At 45.5% G+C, this 27,727-nt stretch overlaps 1 protein-coding gene across 2 annotated transcripts in view; it reads left to right on the plus strand.

Moving 5' to 3' along the window:
- Positions 1-893: 893 nt before the first annotated feature.
- LOC126427921 (calexcitin-2-like) overlaps positions 894-27,727 on the plus strand; it is an 84,837-nt gene continuing 58,003 nt past the window's right edge. For both annotated transcript variants that reach the window (XM_050089817.1, XM_050089816.1), the window contains exon 1: positions 894-1,058. The gene's annotated coding sequence lies outside the window, so the exon portion shown is untranslated. The remainder of the gene's footprint in view (positions 1,059-27,727) is intronic.

The raw sequence follows: 27,727 nt of genomic DNA on the forward strand, positions 1-27,727 counted from the left end.
ACAGATGAGCAATGGGACAGTGGCAGACCAATGATGGGACAGGGTTAAGGAGAAATGGTACAGTGACAGGACACTGCTGGGAGAGTAATGGGAAAGAGTTGGGGAAGCACTGAGACAGAGACGGGAGAGCAATGGGACAGTGGCTTGTCAATGATGGGACAGAGATGGGGCAGAAGTGGTACAGTGACAGGACACTGCTTGGAGAGTAATGGGAAAGAGTTGGGGAAGCACTGTGAAAGAGACGGGAGAGCAATGGGACAGTGGCAGATCAATGATGAGACAGAGTTGGGACAGAAATGGTACAGTGACAGGACACTGCTTGAAGAGTAATGGGGAAGAGTTGGGGAAGCACTGAGACAGAGACGGGAGAGCAATGGGACAGTATGAGATAAATGATGAGACAGAGTTGGGGCAGAAATGGTACATTGACAGGAGAGTGCTTGGAGGCTAAGGGGGAAGAGTTGGGGAAGCACAGAGCCAGAGACGGGAGAGCAATGGGACAGTGGCAGATAAATGATGAGACAGAGTTGGGGCAGAAATAGGACAGTGACTGATAGGTCGGTGACAGAATATTGACTCGACACAGTTGGAAGCAGGAGTGGGACTGTGATGTAACTGTGACAGAACAGCGGCAGGGCAGTTACGGGGCACAGCCGGGGCAGTACTGGGCCACTGGCGGGACAGCGGCCGGAGGGTCGGCGAGCTGGCCGTGCGCGGCGCACCGCAGCCCCGGAGCGCAGCGCGAGCCGCCGCCCTGCTGGACGGCCACGCAGTCCACAAAGATGCGCCGCCGCGCCTGATTGGTCGCAATTGGCGGCCGCGGGCATCCGGTAGGGCGGCCGGGGCGCGACCTCGACCCACAGCTGCGGCCGACCAGTGTGGAGTGTGCCGTGTCGGCCGGCCGCTCCCAGCCCGTCTGCCAGCCGCCTGAGGCCAGACCCACGCTGTGGCCGCGCTGTGGCCACGGGGCACACGCTGTGGGCACCGTGCCGCTGCTCTGCGCGGGGACAGCTGATCACCGTCTGCTAGACAGGGTGTCGGTGCTGCTTCCGAGCCAGGTACAGCTGCGATTGTGCGTGACACGGAGTCGACGAGCCCTCGCTAGCTGGCCGGAGATGCACACGTCACACAATCCCAGTAAATTACAGCAACTAGGTCTGCAGGTGCAGATATATCTCCTAATAGCATCCTAGAAGTCTTCCGTCAGGTTCAGACTGGGGGAATTTCACGGCCGAGACATCAGCGTTAAGCCGTCGGCACACGGACCGTGCATCCGAACGTTGAGCGTTGAGCGTGCCGAGTTTCTGACGTCATAGCGCGGAATAGCACGTTCGGGAGTCTTTCCGAACGTGCAGAGCAATATCTGGCGTGTCAGATATTCCCAGCGTGCGTGTGAACGTTGACCAATGAGATGGCACAACGCCACCTACGTCACACGCACGCCGTTTCCCTTCAGTACAGAGTTGTGAGGCGCCATATTGGCATCCATTTCAAGCCTATACGTATATATGCCGTTTCTGAGCACCAGCAAATTGAGAATCACTGGAAAACCCGTTGTTAACTCTCTGATTCGTTCCAATAAAATAATGAGAAACATGATATTCGTGGCAAAAGAATTATTGTAACTTGCGTATTATGAGAGTAGGCTATTTGAAGGCAGCAACACACTGAAGATACCCCCAAAACGCATTGTTCCTGGTACAATTTGTTATAATTAAATTTCAGTTAGTAACATATCTACGATTAAGGTTTCAGCAAACGGCAACATAATATGATCAGGTGGTTTGTGAGTGTGTGTGTGTGTGTGTGTGTGTGTGTGTGTGTGTGTGTGTGTCTGTGTATAGTTGGTTTAGCGCCCGCACGGTAGCTCAGCGTGTTCGGTCAGAGGGTTTGCTGCCATATGTAATTAAAAAAAAAAAAAAAAACGAAAAACTGTGTCAATCGATCAACAACTAACTTAAAAGGGTGTCTTACGACGTCCGCCACGAGCAGATCAACGAACAAAAGCGAACAAACTGAGATCTAAAAGAAAAGAAAAAAAAAAAAGCTTATGGAGCAGCGTCACTGTCTTGGAGCGATTTGTTCGCCGGGGCTTTGGTTTGTATCGTAACATTTCCCAATTTTTTTTCCCTAACATTCGCGTTTTTATTAGGTTAGCATACTTTATTATTAGTTTAATATAAGTATATAGCACAATGTTATATAAATACAAGTTCACCTTTTTTGGGGGGTTACTATGTTCTATTGGCTTAATCTACAGGACAGCTTGCGCTACTTGTATAAAGATATTTTGCTCCTTTTTCTTTTACGCTTCGTAATTCACATGTTGCAAAGATTCTGCTACTGGGTGGGAACAGTGATCAAGTAAGACTATCCTTGAGGTTTTTCTAAAATGTGGGAATGATGAAATAATGTTTATCTTATGCGGAGAAGTATTCCAAATTTGTACCGCACTGTTTGTAATGGAACTTTTATAAGCCTGTGTCCTTATTGATTGGACATGGTATTTTCCTTTTCGTGGACGATGGAGGAAAAGTGCGTTTTAATACAGCTAACGTGGGAATTTTACGCGCTCCCGTTAGGTAAACCGTGTGGTTTAACGAACCAGAAACATCCCTCAACTGCCGCCGGAATGTGTTGCGATCGCGTATACCACGTTGGGGCCCACGTACCGTATGCACAAGACGCATCGTTCCTGAGCGTACAGCAGCACGTTGAACTCGGCACGCTCGACGTTGACGTTCGACAGCACGGCCCGTGTGCCGACGGCTTAACACTGCCCCCGCTGACCTACGTCCGTGGTGCGGTGCGTGTCGCGCACACACAGTCGCCAGGGTGACGGCGTATCTGGACACAACCGCCGATCTGGTGTACGAGGAACGAATTCATCCGACCAGGTGACACGTTTGCAAATGATTCGCGGCCCGATCGCTTTGATCCAGCACCCACTTCCACGCTATTCGACAATGGCGCCGGGAACCCGTAGGTGCTCAGCTAGATGCGCTCAACTGTGTGACCTCAGACGCTCGTGGCTGCACCTGCATCTGCACCGCACTCTGCCGTCGGATCTCCGCCTGTGCTGCTTTACGGAGTTGTTGTTGTTGTTGTGGTCTTCAGTCCTGAGACTGGTTTCATGCAGCTCTCCATGCTACTCTATCCTGTGCAAGCATCTTCATCTCCCAGTACCTACTGCAGCCTACACCCTTCTCAATCTGCTTAGCGTATTCATCTCTTGGTCTCCCTCTACGATTTTTACTATCCACGCTGCCCTGCAGTACTAAATTGGTGATCCCTTGAAGCCGCAGAACATGTCCTACCAACCGATCCCTTCTTCTAGTCAAGTTGTGCCACAAACTACTCTTCTCCTCAAGTCTATTCAATACCTCCTCATTACTTATGTGATCTACCCATCTAATCTTGAGCATTCTTCTGTAGCACCACATTTCGAAAGCTTCTACTCTATTCTTGTCCAAACTATTTATCGTCCATGTTTCACTTCCATACATGGCTACACTCCACACAAATACTTTCATAAACGACTTCCTGACACTTAAATCTATACTCGATGTTAACAGAGTGGCAGCCTCTAAGTTCTGTGATAAGCTGTGGACAACACTGGGGTGCCTACTGGCGGTGTCACAGTCTCCAAACACTTCCAGCAAATGCTCATCACACCAGCACGACAAGAGCGTACGACCAGCATCGTCGATTCTGAGATGGTCGTTCCCAGGTACCAGACCTTAACAGTCTGCTCTTTATCTATGGCACTGATGGAAGCTGAATAAGTGAATTGAAATTTGTGCATTGGGTGGGACTTGAACCCAGCACTCCTTGGTTACTAGGCGCGAATGCTAGCCAGTACACCGCAACAGCACTATGGGTAGCAGACCTGCACGGAGTACGTTAGCCCAATGCTATCCCTACCACAAACTTCATTTCACAACTTCGGATTATTATGGTAAATAAACGTGAGACTCAAATGCTCGATGAAAATTTGATTACAGCAAATATATAAATCTGGCCATTGTCACTAACATCAGTGGATTTTCCAACACGCTGCCCCGATCGTCCGTAAAATTGTTATCGATAGCTGTATTTTCGTTGATCGTGCAGTGATATGCATCATCGTGCACCAAGTTTCAATTTATTACGTCTTTACTGCTGCCTCTATTCGCAACACATTTCACAGATGGTAGCCACGTAGGACACTGGTTGCGCCTGCAAAATTATGTTATTTAACGACACACAGTTCAGCAGATATGTCATAAACATTCATCTGCGATGAAAGGAAACTGCAGGGCGAAATTCGCCGAAAATACAGACGAAACATGTTAAATATATGTGACATGTGCATATGCAGGCAAACACATGCGTCAAAAGCTACTCCTAATCGAGTCGACCAATTCCGTCCTAAATTGCTACACATATTATTTACTGTCTGGGAAGGAATACTCTGGGGAGAAGAACCAACAGTCTTTTACCGGCTGATCAAAAAGCCAGTATAAATTTGAAAACTGAATAAATCATGGAATAATGTAGATAGAGAGGTACAAATTGACACGCATGCTTGCAATGACGTGGGGTTTCATTAGAAAAAAAAAAAAAAAAAAAGTTCAAAAAATGTCCGACAGATGGCCCTTCATCTGATGACAATAGCAATAATTAGCATAACAAAGTAAGACAAAGCGAACATGATGTTCATTACAGGAAATGCTCAATATGTCCACCACCATTCCTCAACAATAGCTGTAGTCGAGGAATAATGTTGTGAACAGCACTGTAAAGCATGTCTGGACTTGGCGTCGGATGTTGTCTTTCAGCATCCCTAGAAATGTCGGTCGATCACGATTCACTTGCGACTTCAGGTAACCCCAAAGCCAACATAGAAGGTATTTCAAACTCAGACTCGACAAAGTACAATAGGCGAGAGTTTGCTCCCCTTGGTAATCAAGTTAAACGGCACACCACGCCGCTGTCCACACTATTAACCGTGAAATCACGGTGCGGCCTTCCCATCGGGCCCCACCCGGCGTCCAGACGCAAACAACCCCAGCCGAGCCGAACTGCCTCCACGCCAAGGCAGCCACCTCTCTCCTGCTCGCACGCCTCCAGCTAACAAAGCTCCGGCCAGCGAGCACACACGGAAACAACCGCCTGACGCCAAAGCGCCGCCTGAGTGAAAACTCAGCACTAAGATCGATACGGACCTGGAAATAAGCGAGCACCGTTAACAGTTTCCACCTGTTCTGCGGTCTCCCTCTACTTCTGTATCCATCCGCTGGTTTTCACAATCCTGCAGGTTCTTGCACCTTTCACCAGCAGAACATGCCCCGCAAGCTTTCGGCCTTGTTTCAGCAACGATTTTGTGCAGTAAATAGCCATCGGAAGGACGATAGAGGATAGAGCGTTAGTAAGGGGATAAAATAAAGTCGGATAACAGAAATAGTTACGCTACGCCAAGAGACACTTGCGCCGACTGACGTACATAAAAAAAAGGAAAAAAAAAATTGTTCAAATGGCTCTGAGCACTATGGGACTTAACATCTGAAGTCACCAGTCACCTAGAACTTAGAACTACTTAAAGTTAACTAACCTAAGAACATCAAACACATCCGTGCCCGAGGCACAATTCGAACCTGCGACCGTAGCAGCAGCGCGATTCCAGACTGAAGACGCGCCCTTAGCGCTAGGATTTCACCCGGAACAAGTCCCGCCCATTCACCCCCCTCCATGCCTATCCGTAGTGTAAGGCCCTCCCCTAAACAGCCGCCAGTTCCGCGAACTGGAAGCTACAGCGAAGTTGCTATCATCTCAGTCCAACACACGTTAGACTGCGATGAAATTCAGTAATGATAAGAAATTGAAGTTTTTCTGGATAGTAATATAATATGAATGTGTATTAATAAAGAAATAAAAATATTTATAGAGAATTGAAAGCATCACCAGCAAGAGAAAACAAAAAAATAACGTGATGTTATTTAAGGGCAATAATGACAAATTTTCATTAACTAACTCACTTATTATAATACGTTCATTTGAGGGATACAACAGAGCAAACATACGATGCGAAAACAATGGTCTTCAATCTGTTATGTTGGTAGTAAAACCACGGAAGCAGTCGAATAACTCTACTGTCTAAAATCAACATTATACAGATATAAGTCAAGGTCGTTTTGTTTATGTAGGCCCTCATAGTAGCTCACGAACATTAAAGAATATAAGAATACCGTAAAGTAGATATGCTTAATGAAAGCAGTAAGATATTTGCTTAAATGTCATATTTCGTTAGTATTTGTATGGGTAATGGGTGAATTTTAACTTGTAAATTCTTTCAATGCCATCCCTGCGCATTGTAAACAAGGTTATAAAGAATTATGGCTGTTTCTGTGTCATTAGTGTCCTATATGCAGTTGAAAACGATCCAGGAAAATAATATATCGTTATTCTCTGCCCTGTCTGTTTTTAACCAATAGATTTATTAATTTCGTAAATGTCATTCAAACCATTTTTACAAATAATAATGATGATGATATGTTTGTTTGTCACGGAGTAGCTATGGAGGAAATACATGCTGCAGTGTTTCACATATGTAAAACGTCCTTCATGCGGTGCAAAGTAATTTTGATGCCCTTCGGAAGTATAGTGAACATTGGTGCTTGTTTCACATATATTGTCTGAGTTCTGAAACTGAAGTGTCAAGTATACTGTGGTTCCACTTTCTCCAAGCAATTTATTCTTTTAGGGTAGGGTTTTCCAGTTTTAGTTTTGGGTGCTTTTTTTCGCATAGAAGCATGTTTGTTCATAGGCTCTTCATGTGAATACTGAGTTCTCGTATTTAAAGAATTCATTGCTAACTTGTTTTCTCTTATGTTTGCTGTGGAAGTAGCTGGCACAGCTGAGACCATGCCTTCTAACTATCTGGCAAAATTTAACACCTAAGAAGATATTAATTTAACATTCACTCCAAAAAGTCTGAACATTATGTCTGTTTGCATAATCTATTGTAAATCTATTTCACACGCAATACACGATGAAACACTTTTAACAAGCAAAACACTTCACACGCGAAATATGTTAAATAAATCGGCTAAAAGAACAATGCTCTACCGCAACGTGCAGCCGAACGCGGAAACCACATGGGTCAACTGAAACGATGCCCAGTCCACGAACAAAGACTGGGAAAACCGGGGGTGAACCGGTGGCCGGTGGGGGTGAGTGCCGGGGGTGAACCGGTGGCCGGTGGGGGTGAGTGGGCGGGACTTGTTCCGGGTGAAATCCTAGCGCTAACGATTCCTGACTGAAGCGCCTACAACCGCTCGGTAACACCGGGCGGCGACTGACGTATCCACGAGTGTTGGGTATTTCTGTTTTTTTATTTTTCCTTCACTGCCGCAGCGCTGCGCCGGTGTGAGTTGTTATGCCCACCCTGGCCAGTTACTGCGGGCCCATTCACGTCACACCACACCACTGGCGGGAGCGCGCGTATGCTGTCTGGCTGAGCGGATTATGAGGGCCACCGCCCAGCGACCAATAAAGCGACAGCTGGGTGGGGGCGAGGGTGGGGGTGGAGTGTGTGTGTGGGCGACACGGAGCGGGCAGGGGGCAAGAGGCTCGGCACCAACCACTGTGCTTGAGCTCACTGCAAGCTACCGGTAGCTCCCTACCTGCTGTGACTATAAGAGGATCACATCTACCAACATTTTATTTAATACGGCACTAATGCGGGGCCCTGATAAATAACGCTCAATCCCAAAGCCACAACTCTCGCGGGTATACACTAGCTAATGTAACGCCCCAACGACCACCTTAAAGTCTACTAAGAAAGAACATGAAGTAGGGAAAGTTATCTCGGCAGTTACGACATCTTTGCCTATGAGCTAACAAAAAAATGGTTCAGATGGCTCTGAGCACTATGGGACTTAACATCAGTCCCCTAGAACTTAGAACTACTTAAACCTAACTAACCTAAGGACATCACACACATCCATGCCCGAGGCAGGATTCGAACCTGCGACCGTAGCGGTCACGCGGTTCCAGACTGAAGCGCCTAGAACCGTACGGCCACACCGGCCTGCTATGAGCTAACACGAAAGAGTTTTGTTAACAACTACATTGTACACCACTGAGCATATTTTTTACCAAAAGAGAAAGAAGAAACATCGTATTTCAGCAATGGACGAATATCCATGCGACAAGTGTGAAATTAATATCTCAAAAGCTAAGTCCAAAGTCATGTCATCAGAGATAACTTTTATGTGGAAGAGAGTTCCAAGCGCGACGAAGAAATTCAATCCGCCTACAATGCTCTTCCACAGAAGAAGTCGCTTGCTATAACTCGTCCAGTGCAGACGTACGAGAGCAGTTATGATCTGAATTATTCAGATTGCGAATCGTGACGAGATTGTTTTCGAGTTTAGAAGTGTTTGTTGCGTGACGGGATTCACGGCTTAAGAAACTGATTTTATGAACTGAGACAGCAACAGATAGACTCATTTAACCGTGCACTATGGGTTTATTGAAATCTAATAACGGAATTAGTGAACATTGGACTTGACTTTAAATTAGTTGGACCTTAAGGAGAAGTGAACATTCTATGAAAGAATACACGCAATTAGTCTTGAATAGGACCCAGTACACGACATCATGAAGATAAAACAATTACGCTAAAGTGTTGAGTTGTGGTAATTGCCAAGAAACTATAACTCAACCGGAGTGACTTAACTAAACTATTCCGAGTGCGTGTGGTGCGGGAGTTATAAGTATTTAGTGACAAAATAACAATAAACGGTTCGTTACCAGTTAAATACCCGGTGTGGACTACATCATTAAATAGTTTGATAAATGACTAAATCAATGACTACTCATGAAAGACTATTTTATTGAAGTGCAAATATTCACGTCATCAGTTGAGAAGTGAACTTTAAAATATTTTCGTATTACGACGCAATCTTACAAAGACTGAATCAAAGAGTATCTCTGGATCTCGCTGCATACCAGCACAACAATTCCACAGCAACGAGACAACAGCGTAAGAAAAAACTGTTAACTTGAATATTTTCTTGCATTCAGTGGTGTGTGCTATGCGAACGAGAGAAGAATTAATAACTAATGCAAATCCGGGCAATTAACAATACAATATTAATAATAAAAAGCATCGATTATACGAGTTCGCATAAGTGGAAACGCTGCGGACTTGTAATTGAGATACAACGACTACGCGAGGAACGCCTTTTCGGGAGCTTTTCAGGTTTTTTCCTCCCGTTAATCTACGGGGACTGGCGTTGTATCGCATCGTGTCTGTACTCTGCCGCGAGAGCCGTGGCAGTAGCAGCTCTACGGCGTCGACTACATCAGCACGCGGTTGGAGTCCGGGAGCACGCGCGACACACTAAGTAACTTAAAAAAAATAAACAGTTACTTTGAAATTTCATTACTCACTCATCAATACAGGGTGACACAGAAGAACGGGAACATTTCAACAATCCAATAAAACCAGAAGTGACGAAGGAAAGAAATTGCATTCATAGTAGTTGAAACCTTACAACTTTGCCACTTACGAAACATTATTGCATTTATCATTTTTTAAAAATTATGTCCTTTAGATGGCGTCCTCCTGTAGGAATACATTCGTGAAATCTGCTGTTGAGATTCCTCATTGACCGCTGCAACATCTCAGCTGCGATACTGTGAATTGCATCCAGATTTCTCTGTTTTAACTTATCCAGGTTCTTGGTCGAATCGTGTAGACATTGCCCTTAAGGTAGCCCTACAAGAAAAAGTCACAAACGGATAAATTTGGCGATCTAGGGGGCCAGGGAATGTTACCGAATCGTGAGATCACTCACACGGTTGCCGGACAATTCTCACACATATTCCATCGATTGCCGTGCAGTGTGTGATGTCGCTCCGTCCTGTTGAAACAAGGCCTCTTGAACGTTTGAAAAGTCGTTCAATGCAGGTGTAACGAAAGTTCGTAACATCCTCACGTAACGATCGACATTGACAGTTATTGTGTTTCCCCGTTCATCTGCGGAAAAAAACGGTCGGATAATCCCATGTGATGAAACACCAAAACATACTGTCACTTTACTAGCGTGTAAAGGCGTTATTAGGATTTGCGTAACGGTATTTCTATTTATTCGCATAACCTGTGAGATGAAAGTGTGCCTCATCTGACATCCACAAATTGTTTAGAAATTCATCGTCATTGTTTATTTTTGCTATCATTTGTTGAGAGAATCGTAATCGTAACCGGTAATCGTTGTCTTTCAATTGTTGCACCATCTGTAGTTTGTACGGATGAAGTTTTAAATCGAGATGAAGAATTCAGCGAACACTCTCCCCGGACATTCCAACCACTGCTGCTCCCTTACGAATTGAACGCCGTGGTCTCCGTAAGACAGACCCGGGTACATCAGTGTTCGCTGGAGAACGCACACTTCTCGGTTGTCCTGTTGGTTTCTTCTTGAGGACAAATCCGTCTCCTCAAAGTTATTAATCGAACATTTTATCGCGTGTTTCGACGGAACGGTATCATGATGTCCTAAATTATAAAAACGTCAAAACTCCCTCGGCGGCGCTACCAAACTATCATTGTTTTTACAAAACATTTCTATGGCTAAGGCACACTTGTCCGTTCCACTGATCCACGACTACTGAAATGGCGGACTGTTTACTCGCAAACTGTCACGGACCCGCAGTGCTGCCACCTGTCCAGGGTTGCCACTACTGATTTCAAACATTCCCGTTACTCTGTGTCACCCTGTACTATACGTAGTGATTTAGCTGTAACAGTGAAAACCTACACGAAGCTGCAACGCGCCGTATCTTCAGTTCATAAATTACACTACTGGCCATTAAAATTGCTACACCACGAAGACCACGTGCTACAGACGCGAAATTTAACCGACAGGAGGAAGCTGCTGTGATATGCAAATGATTAGCTTTTCAGAGCATTCACACAAGGTTGGCGTCGGTGGCGACACCTACAACGTGCTGACATGAGGAAAGTTTCCAACCGATTTCTCATACACAAACAGCAGTTGACCGGCGTTGCCTGGTGAAAAGTTGTTGTGATGCCTAGTGTAAGGAGGAGAAATGCGTACCATCACGATTCCGACTTTGATAAAGATCAGATTGTAGCCTATCGCAATTGCGGTTTATCGTATCGCGACACTGCTGCTCGCGTTGGTCGAGATCCGATGACTGTTAGCAGAATACCCGGGTTCCCGGGTTCGATTCCCGGCGGGGTCAGGGATTTTCTCTGCCTCGTGATGACTGGGTGTTGTGTGATGTCCTTAGGTTAGTTAGGTTTAAGTAGTTCTAAGTTCTAGGGGACTGATGACCATAGATGTTAAGTCCCATGGTGCTCAGAGCCATTTGTTAGCAGAATATGCAATCGGTGGGTTCAGGAGGGTAATACGGAACGCCGTGCTGGATCCCAACGGCCTCGTATCACTAGCAGTCGAGATGACAGGCATCTTATCCGCACGGCTGTAACGGATCGTGCAGCCACGTCTCGATCCCTGAGTCAACAGATGCCGACGTTTGCAAGACAACAACCATCTGCACGAACAGTTCGACGACCTTTGCAGCAGCACGGACTATCAGCTCGGAGACCGTGGCTGCGGCTACCCTTTACGCTGTATCACAGACAGGAGCGCCTGCGATGGTGTACTCAAAGACGAACCTGGGTGCACGAATGGCAAAACGTCATTTTTTCGGATGAATCCAGGTTCTGTTTACAGCATCATGATGATCGCATCCGTGTTTGGCGACATCGCGGTGAACGCGCATTGGAAGCGTGTATTCGTCATCGCCATACTGGCGTAACACCCGGCGTCATGGTATGGGGTGGCATTGGTTACACGTCTCGGTCACCTCTTGTTGGCATTGACGGCACTTTGAACAGTAGACGTTATATTTCAGATGTGTTACGACCCGTGGCTCTACCCTTCATTCGACCCGTGCGAAACCCTACATTTCAGCAGGATACTGCACGACCGCATGTTGCGGGCCCTTCTGGAACACCCAATGTTCGACTACTGCCCTGGCCATCACATTCTCCAGATCTGTCACCAATTGCAAACGTCTGGTCAATGGTGGCCGAGCAACTGGCTCGTCACAATACGCCAGTCACTACTCTTGATGAACTGTGGTATCGTGTTGAAGCTGCATGGGCAGCTGTACCTGTACACGTCATCCAAGCTCTGTTTGACTCAATGCCCAGTCGTATAAAGGCCGTTATTACGGCCAGAGGTGATTGTTCTGGGTACTGATTTCTCGGGATCTATGCACCCAAATTGCGTGAAAATTAATCACATGTCAATTCTAGTATAATATGTGTGTCCGATGAATACCCGTTTATCATCTGCATTTCTTCTTGATGTATCAATTTTAATGGCCAGTAGTGTATTATCAAGAAAATTTTATTTCGTACGAAATACACTGCTGAACAAATGTTTGGAGTACTACCGTTAATTGTTGTCTACGATACTAGGGGTCGCATTGACCTAGGCACATCATGCGTTACCCAGGTAGCGCCCAGACACTGGACGCCTTTTAATGCTGGCGCGCTTCGTGGCCCTTCCCCACTCACGTAAACACACCGCGAGCAGTCCAGTACGAACGACAGCCTCGTCCAAATTGTGTTCGGCACTGCGGTATCGTGCCACGTAGAGGCGTAAAACTGTTAGACAGAGCCAGGTTGGTTGGTCGATTCGGGGGAAGGGACCACACAGCGAGGTCATCGGTCCCATCGGATTAGAGAAGGAAGTCGGCCGCAAGCTTTCGAAGGAACCATCCCGGCATTTGCCTGAAGCAATTGAGGGAAATCATAGAATCAGGATGGCCGGAGGCGGGACTGAACCGTCACCATCCCGAATGCGAGTCCAGTGCGCCACCTCGGTCGGTGACGGAGCCACGGTACTGGCTTTACTTTCAGCATGAGACACGCAGCAAGGCGTGTCCGATCTGCTATGTGTCACTCAAAGCGGCGCGTCTAGGGTGTGGACAAAGTACAGAGAGGCGGGAAATGTGAACGACAGACCTCGCAGTCGTCGTCCTCGTATGACAACACCAATGCAGGAATTTTTTCCTCCATCTACATCTAGATCTACATACATACTCCGCAATCCACCATACGGTGCGTGGCGGAGGGTACCTCGTACCACAACTAGCATCTTCTCTCCCTGTTCCACACCCAAACAGAACGAGGGAAAAATGACTGCCTATATGCCTCTGTACGAGTCCTAATCTTTCTTATCTTATCTCTGTGGTCTTTCCGCGAAATATAAGTTGGCGGCAGTAAAATTGTACTGCAGTGAGCCTCAAATGCTAGTTCTCTAAATTTCCGCAGTAGCCGTTCACTAAAACAACGCCTTTCCTCCAGAGACTCCCACGCGAGTTCCTGAAGCATTTCCGTAATACTCACGTGATCATCAAACCTACCAGTAACAAATCTAATAGCCCGCCCCTGAATTGCTTCTATGCCCTCTCTCAATCCGACCTGATAGCGATCCCAAACGCTCGAGCAGTACTCAAGAATAGGTCGTATTAGTGTTTTATAAGTGGTGTCCTTTACAGATGAACCACATGTTCCTAAAATTCTACCAATGAACGGAAGACGACTATCCGCCTTCCCCACAACTGCCATTACATGCTTGTCCCACGTCATATCGCTCTGCAGTGTCACGCCCAAATATTTAATCGACGTGACTGTGTCAAGCGCTACACTACTAATGGAGTATTCAAACATTACGGGATTCTTTTTCCTATTCATCTGCATTAATATACATTTATCTATATTTACAGTTAGCTGCCATTCTTTACACCAATCACAAATCCTGTCCAAGTCATCTTATGTCCTCCTACACTCACTCAACGACGACACCTTCCCGTACACCACAGCATCATCAGCAAACAGCCGCACATTGCTATCCACCCTATCCAAAAGGTCATTTATATAGATAGAAAACAACAGCGGACCTACCACACTTCCCTGGGGCACTCCAGATGATACCCTCACCTCCGATGAACACTCACCATCGAGGACAACGTACTGGGTTCTATTACTTAAGAAGTCTTCGAGCCACTCACATGTTTGGGAACCAATCCCATATGCTCGTACCTTAGTTAGGAGTCTGCAGTGGGGCACCGAGTCAAACGCTTTCCGGAAGTCTAGGAATATGGCATCCGTCTGATACCCTTCATCCATGGTTCGCAAGATGTGAAGTAAAGGGCGAGTTTCGTTTCGCAGGAGCGATGCTTTCTAAAGCCGTGCTGATGCATGGACAGCAACTTCTCTGTCTCAAGGACATTCATTGTATTCGAACTGAGAATTTGTTGGAGAATTCTGCAACAAACCGATGTTAGGGATATTGGTGTGTAATTCTGAGGATCCGTCCTTCTACCCTTCTTATATACAGGCGCCACCTGCGCTTTTTTCCAGTCGCTCGGGCGTTGGGCAAGAGATTCGCGATAAATGCAAGCTAAGTAAGGAGCCAATGCAGTAGAGTACTCTCTGTAAAACCGAATTGGAATCCCATCAGGACCTGGCGATTTATTTATTTTTAACCCATTCTGTCGGCTCGCAGGTGCCCACAACATCAGCTGCCAGAAATATTGGAAATGACTTCTACCAGGAAATGGGGATTCGTGTCTCAGACCAAACAATGCGTAGAGGACCGTATCAGTATGGTCTCCATTTCAGAAGTCCAAGTTTTGTACTGAGCCAACGCCACCGACGCAACATCGGACCGTTGGCAAGTCTGCTGAGGAGGCCAGGATCCGCTTACGAGTGAACACTAGACGTGTCAGGATTTAGAGAAGCGTTAAACGACACCAGGAAGTCCATAAATTTGCAGGTGGCGGTGTAATGCTCTGGCCGGCAATAATGCTAGGACAGCGGACCCCTCTGTTTCCCATCTACGGCATGGCTGGTACCCAATACCTCCAGCTCCTACAAACTACTGTAAAGCCCTACAGACGTGAAGTCGGTGACAACTTCATCCCAGTCGATGACAATGGGAGACCGCACCAAACTCTAGCAGTGTCTCGGTATCTTCAGAGATGCAACATCGACCGACTGCACTGGTCAACACAGTCCGCCAAGTGTGAACGCAACTGAGCATGCATGGGGCCAGTGCACAGCATCCGAATCCACCTGACCATCTTCACGACCTCACCGAAGCCGCAGTTGTGGAGAAGGACCCCGTACCCAGAGGTAAACTTGAAGGTCTCATCCAGAGCATGCCTCTCAGAGTGGAAGAACTCACCCAAGCGAGGGGAGGACATACTAAAGACTGGTAATTATCGTCATGAGATAAAGATTTTCAACTTTTTTGTTATCAAGATTATCATATTATGAGAGAACCTGCTTTGTTTTGTAACGAGTTTTTGTTGCTAGCCAAAACCGTTCTTGTTCGCAGAAGGAATTACGTTTATGTTGCTAATAAGGTATTGTACAAACGTCAGTGGGTGTTCATAAGAAGTCACTGTAGTAAACTCTATGATATTCCAAACTTTTGTTGAGGTGTAGTAATGAGATAAAACATTGTAATGTCCCATAATTTATGTTAAGTGTAAAAGAGGTCCATTTCAAGCCAAAATTGTCTGCGGTTTCTGGAATTTGAATAAGATCACTGAAAATATTTGACCGTGACGCCTCTGAGGAAAATCATCGAACCTCCTCAACGTATTGTCGGAAAATGCAGATTGCTCTTTCAGATATACAGTGTGGTTCAATGTCAGTGAAGCCGACTCCACACTCTTCCACAAAAACCTTGTCTTCAAGATGTGCCACTTGTCAGAAGATATTTTCGAAATTAAGTTGTGACTGGGACTGTATAAATAATACTAAACTTTGAATGACACTTTCCTGTCAGATTACGTTTTCACCATACATTTACATTAATTCATCAGTAAACAGCAATCAGAATCAAATAAGGAATGCAAAGCGAGTCCGAATGAGAAGGCGAATGCTAATGAAAGAATCTACAATGTTTCATCACTTATACAACAATTGCGTAAAAACATTCTCGTCGCGATATCACGTAGTTTGTATTAACGCTCTGTGATTTAGGTTCTCTTTGCTCTTATACACTGAAGAGCGAAAGAAACTGGTACAGCTGCCTGATATCGTGTACGGCCCCCGCTAGCACGCAGAAGTACCGCAACACGACGTAGCATGGTCCCGACTAATGTCTGAAGTAGTGCAGGAGGGAACACTTGACACCATGAGTCCTGGAGGGCTGTCCATAAATCTGTAAGAGTACGAGGTAGTGGAGATCTCTTCTGAACAGCACGTTGCAAGGCATCGCAGATATGCTCAATAACATTCATGTCTGGGGAGTTTGGTGGCCAGCGGAAGTGTTAAAGCTCAGAGTGTTCCTGGAGCCACTCTGTAGCAATTCTGGAACTGTGGGGCGTCGCATTGCCCTTCTGGAATTGCCAAAGTCCGTCGAAATGCACAATCCACACGAATCAAAAATGGTTCAAATGGCTCTGAGCACTACGGGACTCAACATCTGAGGTCATCAGTCTCCTAGAACTTAGAACTACTTAAACCTAACTAACCTAAGGACGACACACACATCCATGCCCGAGGCAGGATTCGAACCTGCGACTGTAGCGGTCGCGCGGTTCCAGACTGTAGCGCCAGAACCGCTCGGCCACCAACAAATGAGTCCCATAGTGCTCAGAGCCATTTGAACAAATGTAAGGATGTAGAGGCTTAGCTCACGAGGGGTAAGATATATATTGCCTACAGTAATATAAAAGACTTTTGGAGAAAAGAGAACCACTGGCATGAATATCAAGAGCTCAGATGGAAACCCAGTTATAAGCAAAGAAGGGAAAGCAGAAAGGTGGAAGGAGTATATAGACGGTCTATACAGGGGCGATGTTCTTGAGGACAATATTATGGAAATGGAAGAGGATGTAGATGAAGATGAAATGGGAGATAAGATACTGCGTGAAGAGTTTAACAGAGCACTGAAAGACCTCAGTCGAAACAAGGCCCCATGAGTAGACAACATTCCATTAGAACTACTGACGGCCTTGGGAGAGCCAGTCATGACAAAACTCTACCATCTGGTGAGCAAAATGCATGAGACAGGCGAAATACAAGAAGAATATTATATATATATATATATATATATAATTACAATCCCAAAGAAAGCAGGTGTTGACAGATGTGAAAATTACCGAACTATCAGTTTAATAAGTCACAGCTGCAAAATACTAACGCGAATTATTTACAGACGAATGGAAAAAACGGAAGAAGCCGATCTCGGGGAAGATCAGTTTGGATTCCGTAGAAATGTTGGAACACGTGTGGCAATACTGACCCTACAACTTAGAAGAAAGATTAAGGAAAGGCAAACCTACGTTTCTAGTATTTGTAGACTTAGAGCTTTTGACAATGTTGACTGGAATACTCTCTTCCAAATGGTGGCGGGGGTAAAATACAGGGAGCGAAAGGCTATTTACAATTTGTATAGAAACCAGATGTCAGTTATAAGAGTCGAGGGACATGAAAGGCAAGCAGTGGTTGGGAAGGGAGTGAGACAGGGTTGTAGCCTGTCTCCAATGCTATTCAATCTGTATATGAGCAAGCAGTAAAGGAAACAAAAGAAAAGTTGGGAGTAGGTATTAAAACCCATGGAGAAGAAATAAAAAGTTTAAGGTTCGCCGATGACATTGTAATTCTGTCAGAGACAGCAAAGGACATGGAAGAGCAGTTGAACGGAATGGACAGTGTTTTGAAAGCAGGGTACAAGATGAACATCAACAAAAGCAAAAGGAGGATAATGGAATGTAGTGGAATTAAGTCGGGTGATGCTGAGGGAATTAGATTAGGAAATGAGACACTTAAAGTAGTAAAGGAGTTTTGCTATCTGGGGAGCAAAATAACTGATGATGGTCGAAGTAGAGAGGCTATAAAATGTAGACTGGAAAGGAAAGCGTTTCTGAAGAAGAGAAATTTGTTAACATCGACTATTGATGTAAGTGTCAGGAAGCCGTTTCTGAAAGTATTTGTATGGAGTGTAGCCATGTATGGAAGTGAAACATGGACGATCACCAGTTTGGTATTGGAGGGCAGCGTGGAGGGTAAAAATCGTAGAGGGATACCAAGAGATGAACACACTAAACAGATTCAGAAGGATGTAGGCTGCAGTAAGTACTGGGAGATGAAGAAGCTTGCACAGGATAGAGTAGCATGGAGAGCTGCATCAAACCAGTCTCAGGACTGAAGACCACCACAACAACAACACAACATGCCTATACGAGTTTCTTTGGCGCTTCAGTGTATAATCTTATGGACTGAACTTGAGCATTAACTATTATTACTTGTAAGTAACTCTGTCTCCATCTGAACAGGCCTCAGAACGCCCAATGGTACCGATCGACCGCTGTCTCGTTGGCAGCTGATAGGCGTTACATCCGTTATATTCTGCGAAGGGAATGGGCTTGCTCTGAACTTTGGAAAAACGCAGTACATCCACTTTCCTCCTGCAAGGAGTACAGTTCCTTCAATAAATATAACGCATGACCAGAAGTCAGTAGCCAGGTTAGAGCACACCAAGTTGAATATTAATTGGAAAATTCATATTTTGGATATCCTAAAGCGCCTAGGTTCGGCAAGTCTTGCAATCAGAATAATTGCCAATTTTGGGGCAATAGAAATTAGTAAGCTAATATACTTTGCATAGTTTCGCTCTCTGATGACATATGGGATAATATTTTGGGGTATCTCAACACTTTGGCAAAAAGTATTCACTGCTCAAAAGAAAGTGTTTAGAATAATGTGTGGGGCACATCTCGTAGGAATCTGTTTAAAAGGTTAGGTATTCTTACAACAGCCTCACAGTACATTTACTCAGTAATGAAATTTGTTCTGAAGAACATGGACCAATTTAAAAACGACAGTGACATTAATGAAAGAAAGACTTTACACTATCCTCTACCGAACCTATTTTTGGCAGAGAAAGGGGTCAAATATGTTGCTGTAAAGCTTTCCGAAAAATTACATGAAATAAAATGTCTGACAGACAGCAGTTATAGTTTCAAAAATAAATTGAAATCCTATCTCCTTGACAAAGCCCCCTATACCATGCATCAATTCTTGAATAGGAATAAATAAATCTGTATGTATAATATATGCGTCTTGTGCCGTTTAAGGGAGTGGGCGAGGTAATAAAGAGAACCACCTTTATTCGTGTGTGCATTTCTTATGCCATTAACACGTTCCACATCGGACTGCATTTTCTTAGGATTCTTCCAATGAATCTCAGTCTGGCATCTGCTTTATCAACTATTAATTTTATATGGTCATTCCATTTTAAATCACTCCTAATGCCTACTCCCAGATAATTTATGGAATTAACTGCTTCCAGTTACTGACCTGCTATATTGTAGCTAAATGATAAAGGATCTTTCTTTCTATGTATTCGCAGCACATTACACTTGTCTACATTGAGATTCAATTGCCATTCCTTGCACCGTGCGTCAATTCGCTGCAGATCCTCCTGCATTTCAGTACAATTTTCCATTGTTACAACCTCTCGATATACCACAGCATCATCCGCAGTGAACTTCCGATGTCATCCACGTGGTCATTTATGTATATTGTGGATAGCAACGGTCCTACGACACTCTTGCGCACATCTGAAATCACTCTTACTTCGGAAGACTTTTCTCCATTGAGAATGACATGCTGCGTTCTGTTATCTAGGAACTCTTCAATCCAATCAGACAACTGGTCTGATAGTCCATATGCTCTTACTTTGTTCATTAAACGACTGTGGGGAACTGTATAGAACGCCCTGCGGAAGTCAATAAAACACGGCATCTACCTGTGAACCCGTGTCTATGGGCCTCTGAATCTCGTGGACGAATAACGCGAGCTGGGTTTCACACGACCGTCTTTTTCGAAACCCATGCTGATTCCTACAGAGTAGATTTCTAGTCTCCAGAAAAGTCATTATACTCGAACATAATACGTGTTCCAAAATTCTACAGCTGATCGACGTTAGAGAAATAGGTCTATAGTTGTGCACATCTGTTCGACGTCCCTTCTCGAAAACGGGGATGACCTGTGCCCGTTTCCAATCTTTTGGAACGCTTTCTGGAGGATGCAACCATCAATGGTGCGCGGTACAGTGCCACTCCGTCGAAACTGAGAGAGGGGATTCGCAAAAAGCGGCCTGGCCTTCTCAGATCCGGCGTTGTGCTGTTGGATGACAACGCGAGACCACACACGGCGACGGCGATGCAAAACCATATTGCAACTCTTGGTTGGGAGCGCCTACGTCATCCGCCTTACAGTCCGGATCTCGCACCAAGTGACTTCCATCTGTTTCCTGCTTTGAAGAAGACTCTCGGCGGAAGGCTCTTTGGCAGCAATGCTGACGTCAAACAAGCCGTTCAACGCTTCTTCCGTATGCATCGCCCTGATTTTTTCCTGGAAGGCTTTTTGAACCTTATAAACCGGTATGACAAATGTCTCAATGTACTTGGAAATTATGTAGAAAAATAAAGATATCTCTCATCTTTAACGTCTCATTCTCTTATTTTTTCCTTTTACACACAACTCTAACCACAGTCGACAGGGGAAACTTATTTTCCAACTCCTCCATGCAATTTTAATTCCTAGGTATTTAGTTGAGTTTATGGCCTTTGTATTTGACAGACTCATCGTGTAACGGAAGTTTAACGGATCTCTTTTAGCATTCATGTGGATCACCTCACCAACTGCCAGTTCTCGCGCCATACAGTTAGTTGTGTTTTCTTAATTGTGCCTGGAGGCATTGCAAAGACGTTTTTAATTAATGTAATACTGGCAAAAGTCATATCTGGTGGGAAGACAGCCCCCGCTGTAAAATCGTCTGGTATTGCTGCAACACTTTTAGAAGGCGGCTAAACTGCTTACGGTACATTCAAACTTCCCCTGATATAGTGATGGCACCTAAAGCATCTATAATGTTTCTATGCCAAGTACACTATTTGATCAAAAGTATCCGGACACCCCCAAAAACATACGTTTTTCATATTAGGTGCATTGTGCTACGTACTCCATATCAGCGACCTCAGTAGTCATGAGACATCGTGAGAGAGCAGAATGGGGGGCTCCGCGGAACTCACGGACTTGGAACGTTGTCAGATGATTGGGTGTTACTTGTGTCATGTGTCTGTACACGAGATTTCCACACCGCTAAACATCCCTACGTCCACTGTTTCCGATGTGATAGTGAAGTGGAAACCTGAAGGACACGTACAGCGTAAAAGCGTACTGGCCGACCTCGTCTGTTGACTGACAGACCGCCGACACTTGTAGAGGGTTGTAATGTGTAGCAGGCAGACATTTGTCCAGACCATCGCACAGGAATTTCAAACTGCATCAGGATCCACTGCAAGTACTACCACAGTTAGGCGGGAGGTGAGAAAACTTGGATTTCATGGTCGAGCGGCAGCTCATAAGACACACATCACGCCAATAAATTCCAAACGACGCCTCTCTTGGTTTAAAGAGCGTAAACATTCGAAGACCGAACTGTGGCAAAACATTGTGTGGAGTGACGAATCGCGGTACACAATGTGGCGATCCGATGGCAGGGTGTGGGTACGGCGAATGCCCGGCGAACGTCATCTGCCAGCGTGTGTAGTGTGAGATTCGGAGGCAGTGGTGTTACTGTGTGGTCGTGCTTGTCATGGAGGGGGCTTGCACCCCTTGTTGTTTTGCGTGGCATTATCACAGCACAGGCCTACATGGACGTTTCAACCAACGTCTTGCTTCCCACTGCTGGGGAGCAGTTCGGGGACGGTGGCTGCATCTTTCAACACGATCGAGCACCTGTTCGTAAAGCGCGGGTAAGGTTCTAGGCGCTTCAGTCCGGAAACGCGCAGCTGCTACGGTCGCAGGTTCGAATCCTTCCTTGGGCATGGATGTGCGTGATGTCCTTAGGTTTAAGTAGTTCAAAGTCTAGGGGACTGATGACCTCAGATGTCTTGCTTCGTGACGAAAATTATCGTACGCACCTAGTATTGTGAGAATATATTACGGTATAGCTTTCGTGCCGTTTATTCCAGCAAAGCTTGATATTGGTCACTGAGCGAAGCTAGCAGCGAATCGTGCAAAATAAATGACAGCTGAAGGTTTCAACATGAATTTTAACAGTTATTTGGCGGCCTACTATCCCCACCTGCAGACATACATAAACGTGTTTCTACAATACACCAGTGTAATTTAAGGCGCAGCTAATTCGTAAAAATGACGCACATGCGCCTACAATGGTCCGATGATGTCATTGTTGTTGTTGTGGTCTTCAGTCCTGAGACTGGTTTGATGCAGCTCTCCATGCTACTCTATCCTGTGCAAGCTTCTTCATCTCCCAGTACCTACTGCAGCCTACATCCTTCTGAATCTGCTTAGTGTATTCATCTCTTGGTCTATGATTTTTACCCTTCACGCTGCCCTCCAATACTAAATTGGTGATCCCTCGATGTCTCAGAACATGTCCTACCAACCGATCCCTTCTTCTAGTCAAAGTGTGCCACAAGCTCCTCTTCTCCCCAATTCTATTCAATACCTCCTCATTAGTTATGTGATCTAGCCATCTAATCTTCAGCATTCTTCTGTAGCACCACATTTCGAAAGATTCTATTCTCTTCTTGTCCAAACTATTTATCGTCCACGCTTCACTTCCATACATAGGCCAAAGAAATCTGCGCGGCGAGCACGTACTGACATGATCCAGAGACCAAAATAAATAAATACAGACGTGATCTATCCGCTGTGCGGTCAACCATTCATTACTGACCGTTAGTTTCGTACTTGTTAGCGATTCAAATCTGACAGTATAGCGTCACACTAGGAAGTTGGACCGCCTAGCGAGTAGACGCATTGGAGTCGGGAGAGCAGTTCGGCGCCGTGGCTCGGCCGGCAGGGGGCCAGCTCTTCTGGCGCCGGTGTTTCCGGCAGGACGCCGGCGGCTGTCGCTGTGGGGTGGTGTCGCTCTGTCCTTCCCCCGCCCTCATCGCACTAATTGCCTGCTTAATTGAGCCGATTCATTAGGCCTCCTTGTGTACGGAAGCAGCAGCCTCTCTTCCCATTACTCCGGACGCATCGCGCTTTGGCCGCTAGCAGCAGGCGATGACGCTCGGTTCTAAAAGAGCGCCTCTTCCGGAAATTTACATTTACTCCTTAACGCGTGAGTTTGTGTTAAAAAAAAAAGAAGAAGAAAACGAAATACACGACTCAAGGGGCGGCACACACAGCTGTGGTACGGGGGGTGGGGGCCGGGGAAACGTGCGAGGGCAGCGGCATTCGTACTTACACACAGCGACTTTAAAATGCTTTTTCATTCCAGTCTCTGATCACAAACGAATTCTTTAGACGATGACCGGTTTCAGTCTGCAACGACCATCTTCACACCTAAAATATATAAATATATACATCTAGTGAGCAGTGTGTCTTTTAGCATAAAATAGCAATATGTATCACAATATACTGTCATACACCAGGAAAATGTACAGATAAAATATGGTATAACGTACCTTTTTTACACCATGTCCTAAAGTGATACGGCCATAATGGCATCGTCAAAACATATAAATATAATCAGCATTGCATCGTCACATAGATTTAAACTATGGTGTAGAATACGCCACATCGTACACATGGTGATTATTGCCAACTAGCTACTGGGGTACAGTACCAGCCAGAAACCTGTTTGCCTACGCCATCCCTAGATGTCGCTACTGTGGCCTTGCTTATGTGTAGTCAGCATTTACGCAAAACATAATCTGATAAAAGCACATCAGATAAAATGCATGTAGCAGGCTTATTAAAATTGATGACTATCATACAAACCAAGTGTGATACATTAAAAGATGAATGCAGTTACCCATGTAAAATTATTAAAAGAAAATATATGAAGAGTATAGGTTCGAACTTTTTTTAAAGGTGAATTTACGGTCAACAATTAATATAGCGTAATACATTGCCTATGGCAACCTATAAATTGCTTATGAAAGGTAAGATGCCTATAAGACAGCTGAGAAAGAGACAGATCAGTGAACAGCGCCCTCTAGGATCTTATGTAGGCGCGCACCGATCGCAAGAACTTAACCAATAGAGAGGAACATGAAAGGGAAGCAGTGGTTGGGAAGGGAGTGAGACAGGGTTGTAGCCTCTCCCCGATGCTATTCAATCTGTATATTGAACAAGCAGTAAAGGAAACAAAAGAAAAGTTCGTAGTAGGTATTAAAATCCATGGAGAAAAAATAAAAACTTTGAGGTTCGCCGATGACATTATAATTCTGTCAGAGACAGCAAAGGACATGGATGAGCAGTTGAACGGAGTGGACAGTAAAGGAGTTTTGCTATCTCGGGAGCAAAATAACTGATGATGGTCGAAGTAGAGAGGATATAAAATGTAGACTGGCAATGGTAAGGAAAGCGTTTCTGAAGAAGAGAAATTTGTTAACATCGAGTATTGATTTAAGTGTCAGGAAGTAGTTTCTGAAAGTATTTGTATGGAGTGCAGCCATGTATGACAGTGAAACATGGACGATAAATAGTTTGCACAAGAATAGAGTAGAATCTTTCGAAGTGTGGTGCTACAGAAAAATGCTGAAGATTAGATGGGTACATCACATAACTAATGAGGAGGTATTGAATAGAATTGGGGAGAAGAGGAGTTTGTGGCACAACTTGACTAGAAGAAGGGATTGGTTGGTAGGACATGTTTTGAGGCATCAAGGGATCACAGATTTACTACTGGAGGGCAGCGTGGAGGGTAAAAATCGTAGAGGGAGATCAAGAGATGAAAACACTAAGCAGATTCAGAAGGATGTAGGCTGCAGTAGGTACTGGGAGATGATGAAGCTTGTACAGGATAGTGTAGCATGGAGAGCTGCATCAAACCAGTCTCAGGACAGAAGACACAACAACAACAACATCTTTTACTAAAAGGACAACTTGTAAGGAACCCTACAGTGAGAATTAAGGGCTCGCCAGTTCTTTGGTGACGTGAGGCGCGCTACTTTGGGAGTAACTCAAGGAGCCCTACAAGTACTCAATAACCTAACTCCCATTGGTCAAAAAGATCCCATCTTCCCTCTTATTTAATAAAATTATAGCATAACAGCATAATAACATCAATAGTGGGTTACAGCTCGGGAGTTTGGGAGTACAGGCTCACGAGGGTGGTGCCCGCCATGTCAGAGATCATTAAGATCAGTGGGGGCCTACAGGACGTCTCCAGGTGGGGCCCAGTTAGGAATATTGGGGCTCAGTCCTCTTGACATCAAAATGAGAGAGAGAAGTAGCATGGTTTTGGGCCATGAAAGGGGGACATCGGGAAAACATGGGACATTTTAGGCGTTCGGGTTGGGGATAAGAGTGCGATTAGCAGAAGAAGTGGTGTGGCAGGAGTCATGGGAAGTTGATGACACTGGTCGAAGAAGATTCCAACTTTTACCAGACGTGTCAGGTATGACGCACTTTGAGCCAACTCGGGGACTGTTCCATTTCCTCGCTGGACACGCGCCCTATCCGACATCTATGTCGCTTTGGGAGGAGGGCGACGCCTGCGTGCGGCTGTGGCGCACACCAGGGAACTCCCGACCACGTGGTTTACCAGAGCTCCCTTTACAGCGCGCAGCAACCGCCTTACGGCATCAATTACCGAACAACGACACGTATATACTGTTGACACAAGAGGTTACATTTCGTGCATTAAACACCATAGCAAACGAGGTATCGCGAAACGGTATATGGGAATATCCGAGGGACAGTCGTGAGCAGTAAGAAATAAGCAAATGTGTCCCAGTACCCCGACCCTGTACCGCCAATGCGTCGATACGTCGACTACCACCACAGTTGGAATCCGCCACGCACAGGACTAGGGGAACTAGGGTGCAACAGTACCGAACTAAAACAAGCACCAGAATTGCCGAAGGTCAGAATGTTAGTAGGTATGACTTAGAACTAGGAAGCTGAAAGCAGGAACCTGCAGCGATATGCAGGTCATCCTTAGGCTGCCTAGTGTCTGAGGCGCGCTCAGCGGGATTAGCTCGGTGGGCAAGGCCGCCAAGCAGGTTCCTACACTCCACTCACACACCCCTCGCGCTTCAGGCAGTGTACAGGGGTAGCTATTAAGCGCACCATTAGAATAAGTAGAGTAATAATAACAGTAAATTAATTGCCCATTGTAACACTATTGTAGCTTACCTGTAAACGTTGTAAATAGGCTGTTAATAATATTTTAAGGACCCACTAATTATGTGAGGTGGTGAGACGTATATGTACAATATAAAGATCAAGAATAAAGAATTCCTTAAAATAATCCGTAAGAGTACGAGGGGTTGCCGATCTCTTCCAAACAGCATGTTGCAAGGCATCACAGATATGCTCAACAACGTCCATATCTGACCTTCATTGCTTACATATTCCGCCCTCACAATCATATTCCGCACATCAAGACACTTCATTCGAACCCAAACTCGAGAAGATAAAGTCAATGTTGCATGAATTCATGTAAACGATATGCAAATAACTAGTAAATCGCAAGTGCGCACCGAGATTGAAATACTCGTGGCTGGCGTACACACACACATTCCAGACACGATGGTCGCAGGGGCTTTTCGTTTGGAGGACACAAACCGCACGATGGGGGGCCGGTCCCTTCAGAGGACGAGTCGACCTATCTATGTCGGCCGGCGACCGCCCGTAGAGCAGACAGTGTTTGCCCGAGTGAAAGGGAGAATGACCCCATGTTCGGCTCAAAAGCAAATTCCGCCCAGCTTACGCATTCTTTAAAAACATAGCACGCAGTTTCAGAGGTTTTGACAGGGAGACAGCAAACGCCAAACGCCGATGCTACAGATTTCCGGATTGGTCGCCTTAAAGGAAACGTCATTCTCCCATTTTAGAAGAGCAATGCAGATTGGCAGACGATATTCCTGACGCCTTGAGCTCAAGGAATAATGGAAGAGACCGAAAGATATACCCCTTCACGTCTGGCACGGAGAGGGGCCGTTCCGTTGTCGCTCTCAGAGCGAGGAACAAGTCTCTCCTCAGTACTTCACTGCGAGAGCACCTCTGTCGAGAGCGAATCGGAGTGCGACTCTGTATTGGGTCCTTGTGATTAAGCGTTGTTCACTGTGTTCGCCGCCACACTTATTGTGGACTGTGAATGGACAGAGTTATAGTTAAACGCCTGTGAGCGAATTTTTGAGTGGCATCGCGGCGGACTGGTTATATGACCGGTGTACCACGTCAATAGTTAGATTAGGGGCGAATAGGAGTCCTTGACTTCATTGAGGTGCAGGGAGAGTTTGATTGGCGAAGGTCTATCAAGATAGAACGAGAGTTATCTTATTTGTCAGCAGCGAGCGGCGCAGACAGCAGTCATCGCAGCTTACGGTATTGTGCGCTACAGCTGTTGCGGGCCCCATATTTCCTCCACAACAGTACACTTCACTGCATTTCACACGCGACAGCCTCGACCGTACCTAGTAACGTTGTAACGGATAATTATTCAAGTTGAGTAGCTGCAGCTGTCAGCCATTCTGCGAAGTCAATGACAATCTTAAACTTTGTGTAGAAATTTCATTAGTGAATCCTAACCTTAAGAGGTAACTTCACATTCCGAAAAGAACCCGGAAATAACTTGTTCAGTTCATATCTAAAAGTGCCCTTGTGATTTCTCAGAATTTTTCC

The sequence above is a fragment of the Schistocerca serialis genome, chromosome 12, assembly GCF_023864345.2.
Source record: "Schistocerca serialis cubense isolate TAMUIC-IGC-003099 chromosome 12, iqSchSeri2.2, whole genome shotgun sequence".
In the NCBI taxonomy this organism is placed as follows: Eukaryota; Metazoa; Arthropoda; class Insecta; order Orthoptera; family Acrididae; genus Schistocerca; species Schistocerca serialis.